The sequence below is a fragment of the Dromaius novaehollandiae genome, chromosome Z, assembly GCF_036370855.1.
Source record: "Dromaius novaehollandiae isolate bDroNov1 chromosome Z, bDroNov1.hap1, whole genome shotgun sequence".
Classification (NCBI taxonomy): Eukaryota; Metazoa; Chordata; class Aves; order Casuariiformes; family Dromaiidae; genus Dromaius; species Dromaius novaehollandiae.
Genome location: NC_088132.1, coordinates 36,601,094 through 36,609,293, shown reverse-complemented (window position 1 = coordinate 36,609,293; position 8,200 = coordinate 36,601,094). Strand labels below are relative to the sequence as shown.

The 8,200-nt window shown below is 43.8% G+C and overlaps 1 protein-coding gene across 14 annotated transcripts in view; it reads left to right on the top strand.

Moving 5' to 3' along the window:
• Positions 1-4,135: 4,135 nt before the first annotated feature.
• The window catches only part of PRRC1 (proline rich coiled-coil 1), a 65,111-nt gene continuing 61,046 nt past the window's right edge, over positions 4,136-8,200 (top strand). For 6 of the 14 annotated variants that reach the window (XM_064502302.1, XM_064502310.1, XM_064502294.1 and 3 more), the window contains exon 1: positions 4,395-4,526. The gene's annotated coding sequence lies outside the window, so the exon portion shown is untranslated. The other 8 variants (XM_064502304.1, XM_064502297.1, XM_064502303.1 and 5 more) reach the window with 6 other exon arrangements.

Here is an 8,200-nt window from a genome sequence, read left to right as displayed (position 1 = left end):
TCACAGTTCCTCAACATCCAAAAACAACTGTTCTACTTCATCCTCAATTTCTCTCCAGTCACCAAGGACTCTAGTCACATTCCCTTATTTTTTATTGCTTTCTTATCTGCAGAAGTACAACCTTGATGCCTTCATCCCTTTAATTAAGAGTAATGCCACGCTTAAAGAAATTGCAATGAATTTAGGGCATAGAAGGCAATTAAATAGGTATGTATGGATGTGTGTGTGTATATATACATACACACACACACACACACACACACACACACACACACACAAATACATCTATTTAATCGGTTCATGTAAATACTTCCAAATGATATGTTTACAAATGAAACTGAAATAAATGGCTTTTCTACAATCTTTTATTCCAAAGTCAGTCTAGATAATACAGCATACAGCACCTAATCATCTCTCAATGGCTTACAAATATAAATAACTACCAAGTGAATGAAAATGAAATGCAAATGAATCTGAAAATACAGTTGTGTTCCTTCAAGAGAACCTGTAATATATTCTAAATAAAAGCAGAGTATTTATCTGAGGAAGACTCAAGAACTAGAGAAGAATGTATGGCCTTCTTCTATGGCTATACTAACCATGCAGTCCAACCCTTGGACAGGAGTGAAGTGAAACTGCAAAAAAATAATATTCTCTCTAAAATTAGAAATTCTAAATCATTACTTGTTTTGTCATTTTGTGAACATAACAGGATTCTTTTCCCATTTCAAGCTATATTTCATCTAGTACTATGCAATCTACTCATGCCATATTTTACAGTAGCATATAACTTTATTTTCTAACAATTTGCCTAGAGATTCTGTTAGAGGTTTTTGAGGTAAATTTTTTTCCTCTGCACTTGCCCACATCATTGACCCAACTTTCCTTGAGATATTTCTGCAGCTCCATGTGGTCAGCAGGATAGTTTATGTTTCAACAAATCTCACTGCCTTGTATATATTTTGATGTTATGAATGAACTTAAAAAAATATGTTCTAGATTTCTTTAAGAGTGCCTCATTAAAATAAAACAGAAGACTGTTAACCAAACGTTAGAGAACCATGCACTAATTAATTCGGTGGGACAGTTTTCAATGTTTCTGCTAAGAATGAAAATACAAGTTGATAGAGACTGCTAAAGAAGCAGTTGAGGCTTCTTCCTCTGAGCTGCAATAGCAGAACCACTAATGTAAACAGTGGCAGAAAGAGAAGGAAAAAAACATAAGCTCCCTCTACAGAGCAGAACGGCAAACAAACATATTGAAAAAGATCATATTTTTATAGCTTTTGGTGTGTTTAAAAATGTGCTAAATTAACGGCTTTAAAATATCCTCCTGAATACTTAATTGATTATGCTTCAAGCTTCTGATGACCAGAGGAGCAAGGAGAGCCAAAGACTAAGTTAAGTCCATGAGGAATATCATTGTCCCAGGCCAACTAAGATGGGAGGCATTCAACTGCTGCAATGAAGGAAATAATGTCAAATCTCTAAAGGCTCCAGTCTGAAATTACAGTCTATCGCATAAAATCAAGACAGATGACACAATCATCAGTTAAGTACTCTTCTAGCTCCCCTCATCGACTTGCTTTGGGAAGGTAAGAGAATACCTCAGCCTGTGCCAGCTGTGCTGGGGGGGTGCGTTGCTGAGGCGTCAGAGCCGCTGTCCTTCTGACCATTCCGGTTATGTTCCATCCGCTCACTGGGAGGAGAGAGGGAAGCCCTGGCATCGAGATGTGGGAGGCCACGCAGCATGGAGGGATGTTGCTTAGGTCATTCCTTCAGCTGTGTATCTGCAAACATACAGTGCTTTATCTCTTGAAGCGGTTTAGACAGAGTGGCAGTTAGCTTTTGTATTTTTTCATTCCCACAAAATATCTGGACCATCACAAAACCATTGTCATCAAAGTACTGAAGAGCCTGCTTGCATTAGAGCAAATCAAAGAAAAAAATGTGATACTGGGGGAGAAGGGGAGGGAAGATGTTTCCTGAACCATTTAATTGATAGTTGCCCTAGGGTACGGTTTTTGTGAAGTACTTTATAGAGTTAATCATAACCATTTCTTTTTGTGTTCACTATACCACTTCATAATGGGAATGACAAGACTTATGAAGATAAGTTCCAAAGTATGGAAGCAATTTTGAAGAAAACTACACTAAGCAAATTTAAGAGTTACATTCCTAATGCTGGAAATTGTTTCAAGGACATGCTGTTAATTAAACTGGTTACCAAAGAGTTGATAGAGAGACAGATCTAGGGTGATCAAATAAAAGATTTAGGAATGGTTTCCTAAAAATGTAGTGTGCAAAGTCCTGATTTACAAAATTATTTTATTCAGTCATCTCATCAATGTCATGATGAATTCTGGGAAGTTCCTGGTGAGTTTATACTTAACCTTTGAATAATCACAAAGCATGCTGAAAAATGATAGGCATGCCTTCCCTTTAGGCTAAATGAGGAAGTAATTAAATGGCCTTTTATTTAGCGATTAGCTAAAATACTGGCAAGTTGCAGCCAAAGACAAGGGTGAATTCAACTCAGTGGCTCTTGACTGACTGGCCTTCTGCCAAGGGGGAGCGGGGGTATGGAAGACAACAGAAAAAACAGCTTGGACACATGAGATAGTAACAAAAGCACTGATAGTCAGTCCTCAGAAAAAAAGTGAGAGAGCAAGTTCTCAGGGGCTAGGGCAAAGTCGAAGGGCAAGCTTTGAACTGAGAGGCAGAGAATTGTCCCTTAAAACTCTGTATACAATACAGGATTTTCCATATAGCATTTGTAAGGAAGACTATATTTTTGCATCCTCTTTTCCACTTGACAGACACAATTTGATTCAGACAAAAAAAGGGAAATATTCACGGAGTAAGTAAAATTTAGTTCCACTGATGCACATTGCTAGTTTTTTATTACTGAACTAAGATAGAACAAGTAATGGCAATTCTTACAGAAATAAAAAGTATGTTAAGATTTTCATTTGGTTCAATGGCTCCAGATTCCTCAGTCTTTTTCCGAGGAATATCCGCAGTGGCAATATTTATTTTTTTCCGATTAAAACCAATAGTTTTTACAAACTTCTAGCAGACTAGGCAATGAGTTAAATTTTTTACCAAATTGTTAGGCCTCCTATTACCTTACTGTGTAGCAATCTAGCAAGGGATATCCTTCTCCAGCCTTTCAGAACTCAACATGGAAGATCAACATTAATTATGCCCCACTGCTGAAAGTTACACAGAACTGCAATTCAAATCAAAGGGCGGCTGGCACATGTCCAAGCTGTGTTACTGATGAGACACAGCAAAGAGGCTCTTCAGATATAATTTTAGTATCTCATTATTCACATATTAGATTATGCAACCGTCCATGGTTATATTTTTCCACGATAATAACTAAAATTTAATTTCTCATAATTAGAATGCAAGTAAAATATAAGGTGTCTGATGATTTGTTATAGCAGCTGTAAAATTCAACTGCATCATCTAATTTTGTGCAACTGGAAGTGGGAGAAAGGAGGCATTGGGGCTACTTAAATGCATGAAGTTGACATTATCTAGGTATGAGCTAAGGAAGACTAATGTAAGAAAGACTTTTCATGTCTGCATTAACTAAATGCTTGTTGGCACAACGCCTCGAACTGCCACTGGGAAATAGGAGTTTGCTGCTCAGGCACTTCAACAGGATGTTTCTCCCTTCCAAGCTCCTCTCCACGTTCCCTCAGAGGAGCTTTGCGGAGATTTCTTCCCTATCCACGCCAGCACTTCTTCCAGGTGTGCTTACAGCTCCCCGCCGCCACTCGGCCTAGCTGACGCGGAGGTACCGGGGCCCGCAAGGCCATCCTCAGTCGCCAGAGGCTCTCCTCGGTGCCCAGCCCCAGCTTCCCTTCAGCTACCACACCCAGTCCCCACCTCTCGGCAGCTCCGTGCCGGTATCCCCCCCTGCATTTGGGACGGGGGTTGGGACCCTAGTGGGGGGCACAGCCGGCGCACGCCACGCAGCGGCCGTTGGGCCGCCCCGCCCCCCCCGCGCGCCGTGGCAGCGGCCGTTGGGCCGCCCCCCCGCCACGCGCCGCGCAGTGTCTGTTGGGCCCCTCCGCCCCCCCGCGCGCCGGGCGTCCCTCGCCACCGCCGCGCGCACCGCGGCCCCTCCCCGGCACCGCCCGCGAACGTGGCAAAAGGGGCGTCCTGCTCCCCGCCGCCGCCATCTTGGAAGCAGGGAGGGAGCGAGCGGCTCCGGGGACACGCTGGCCGCGGCGCGGCGCCTCCCACCGCCGCCTCCCTGGGGCTGAAGGACCCGCAGCCCGGGGCACCCAGGTGCGCGGCGGCAGCGCGGCGGGACAGGCAGCGGCGAGGCGGGGCCGGGGCCGGGGCCGGCGGCCGCCGCGTCGCTAGGTACGCCGGGCGGCGGGAGACGTGGCAGTGCGTGGCGCGGTGGCGGCGCTGCGGTGCGCGTGCGCGCCGGCGCTACGGCTGCTGGGGGCTGTAGTCCGCGGCGGAGCTGGTCGGCGCCTCATTCATTGCCGGCGGCGCCTGGGGTGCGGCTCCATCGCGAGGCGAGCGCGGCCGCTCGGGCCGTTGGGGTGGGAGACGCCGCGGCGCGGCGGCTCTGCGGGGCCGCGGCGGAGGCAGGGAGGGAGCAGCGGGGAGGGCCGGGCGGCGGCGGCGAGGGGGCGGCCGGGCGGCGCGCGGCAGTGCCGGTGCCGGGCGCGGGGTGCTGGCGTGGCCGTTGCTTAGCCGTTGGGGCCCGGGACGGCGGGGGGCCGCGCTGGCCCGGCTCTGCGTGTGTCAGCGCGGGTGTAGAGGCCCCGGGCGCCGTGCCGGGAGCTCCGCTGGGCGCTGTGCCCCTCGCTGTGCCCCCTGGAGGGAGGGGAGGACCGGGGCCTGCCCCTGCCCCGGGCCCTCTGTTTTATTCCTGTTATGACCCGTCTCTTTTTTCTTCAGAAGGGAAGCAGCAACCCCTGTCCTCCTGGCTGAAAGAGCGCATTTAGGGGCTTGTCGTAAGGCTGGGGGCTGTGAGTGGAGGTCTGACCCCTTGCAGCGGGGCACGTCTCCTCGCTGCCTCAGTGCGTGGTGGCATTGCAAACGCCCATATCTGCCCTCTTCAGAACTTCCCGTTGGCTACTCGTGGCATCCTGCTAGGCGGGGTATCTTGCTCTGCTCTTGTGAGTCACCTTGTGAACTATGTAACTTCCTCCGGGCGCTGTGTGGAGAGCTTGGATGCCTGGCCCTGGGGCTGCGCTCCTGCCTCGCAGCTAAGCACGGAAGTGCTGATCCTGCTAAACCCGTGCGGTTTCAGCTTGTGTGATTGACAGTGGAAGTTCTTGCCTTCGAGGATTTATTGGTATCTGATAGAAGCGATGCTTCAGCAGGTTTATTTTGGACTCTGGAGGCATCACTGAAGTGATTTTGCCCTTGATTTATCTATTCAAAATTTTCACTGGCACATAAAAAAGGTGTTGGGGGGGGGAGAGAAAACCTGAAAGTGCTGAAGCTGTAACATCACATGATGTGGTATAGCTATTGTTGCAAATTGGTAGGTTGTACATGGTTTTGTTTAGCTGCTTCTTTGATAGTATAATGTAGAGTCATACGTGATGTTGTTGTATACTAAATCAGCAGTTCTTTAACTGCAGTCATCAACTTTCTGGAACGAAGTGGTCAATGTAGCCAAATCATCTTTGTGATACTGCCCAGTAAAAATTTGGTAATAAATGTGCGTGCGATCTGGAACAAGTCATGAACATTGGATGTGGTACTTGGGAAAAAATCTTGGAAATAAAATAATTCTCAGATTAGGAAGCTTTTAGAAATGTAAAAATAACTAATTTGTATATCCCTTGAAATTGAACTTCTAGTTTTTAGCTATAAATTATGATATCTCTGATTGTAATAGTCTTTGAGAAAGGGACAAGTCATTCTGGTATTCCGGTGTTTCAGGTTTTCCTAGTACTGTCATAGGTCTAAGGCCTACTGGATAATGTTTAGTAAACTGACACCTTTCAAAAAAACTGTGTTGTGGGTGTCTCAACTAAACATCATATATGCTACGAAAATAGAACTAATATAGGAAGATTTTGCTCTCACTTTATTCTGCTTCTCTTTAAGGCTTTGGACTTTAGGACAAGTCACCAGGTGGTGAAACCAATGATCTCTGTATGTCCTTTGGCTTCCGTGAGGCTTTGTGTATTCCCTGGGATGTGCCTGTGTTTGACAGACAAGAAGCTGAAGAAAGTTTTATCCCCTGCTTTGTTCTGTCCCATTTTAAAATACAACAAACCAGTGTGAAGGTTTTCCACATGAAACTTTAATATACTAACAGTTTGGCTCTTTGTGTGTATGCATGTGCATGTTGCCTCTTTGATTGGCAGTCAGCTTCACATTATCTTTAATAGCTGCTATCTTCTTTTGTCTGCTTTCTTTCTTGCTTTCTTCTGGGTAACTGTTTTAAGTCTCTCTTGTTGACATCTTATACATTAGGCTTTTTTTCCCCCTCTCTGACTTCTCTCCTGTTCCCTGGAAGTACGTGACTCTGGACCTATCTCTGAGTTATTGTGACCTAGGACATAACATTTTATTTGAAGTGGCTGCTGCTTTGGGAATGGCTCCTAACAGTTGATTTGTTCTAATAAATAAATACATGATTGCTGCTTAGTCTGGCAAGCTGTCAACTTCTGTTTAGCCATTACCAGACTGTGTAAGCAGTACTGTTTTGCACTTCTGTTTAATTCAGTTATGCTGTTACGATGAAAGATGAGAAATTTAACAGCATTTTAATTTAGTCTTCTGTGTTTTTTCTGTCTTGTCCTGTCCGTTTCCATCTCTTTCTGTTTGGAGAATAATTTTGCCTCTTAGGGCTCTTAAGATTATTGTGAGTTTTTATTAGCGGGAACATCTATTAAAATACAAAAAGGGGTTAATTAAAGATGACTGTTGAAAATATGGCCTCACCGTAAACTGGGAAGTATGACTGATTTGTAGATGGTGTACTTTTTATCCCTGTGAAATCTGCTAATCTTCATTTGTGAGTAATCTTATTGTTAACTGTCAATTTCTATATTTTAGAGTAATAACCTGAAGAATGCTTTTGAAGTATGGTTATGTCATTGAGATTACTGCAAAATATTAGAGCAAATTTAATCACTTCACATTAAACCGAAATCAAAAGAGGAATAATTGCCAGTTCAGCCATTTAGTCTCTAAATCAAATTATTTCTTTTCTGCTTTTAATACAATCTCTATTAAACTTTTCCAGTCTGAACTTTAGCCTGTTTTTCTCCTTGAGTGTACGCAGGTTCCACTTCTGACAAGTAGAGTTATGACCGAAATTCGGCTGGTGAGAATCATTAAAATATAGTTATCAGTGCAACCTTGTCCATAGGGCGTATTTCTTAGTGTAATGGGAAGGTTAAACGTCATCCCTAGTGCATCTTCATTAGTACTGACAGATTTTTTTGCCAACTAATTGATGGAAGCCTAGCAAAATTCATGCTTCTTCTGCTTAAAGGGATTATTTTAAGGGTGAGTAATTAGTTGGAATGTGCTTTTTCTCTGTTTTTCTATTATTGTTTACCATATCCCTTCTTTTTTACTTCCATATAAGCATAAGACAAGATTTTCTTCTAGTTAAATGTGAGATTTATCAAACTCATGAACTTCCGATCACAGATCAGTAGGTGGCAGTGCTGCTCTAATTTTCACCTCATTGTACATGCTTCAATTTGCTCCTCTCAGATTTTCAATCTTTTGTCTTTTGAATTTAGTAAGTTGAGGTTTTCTAGTTGGCGACAAGGGACTCTGGTTTTTTTGGCTTTTTGGCTTTAAGTCAGTTTTACACCTGTATCTATTACATTAAGTGACAATATTTGTTCGAAAATCATTGGTGACAAAAAAAGCAGCATTAATGAGAAAGGGAGAAATAACTAAGAATTTGGCAAGTTGAACGTTAACAAAGAAATTCAGTGTTTTTTGACTAAACAAAGTAGATTGCAGACTTGTAGCGTGGCTGGCTATAATGAACAATGTTTTGCAGTAAGTTAGAAGCAATAAAAACCTTTTTTTGTATAAAACCAGAAACTCTTACTGTGCCTTTCTGTAAAGACTTAAGGAATCACAGTGTTTAAAGGCTTCACCTCCTTAAGAAGTGAAGTTTAATTTTCAGAGGCTAGTGGCTGCTAATTATGTGTTTGTGGCTTGGGGTAATAAGAATGAT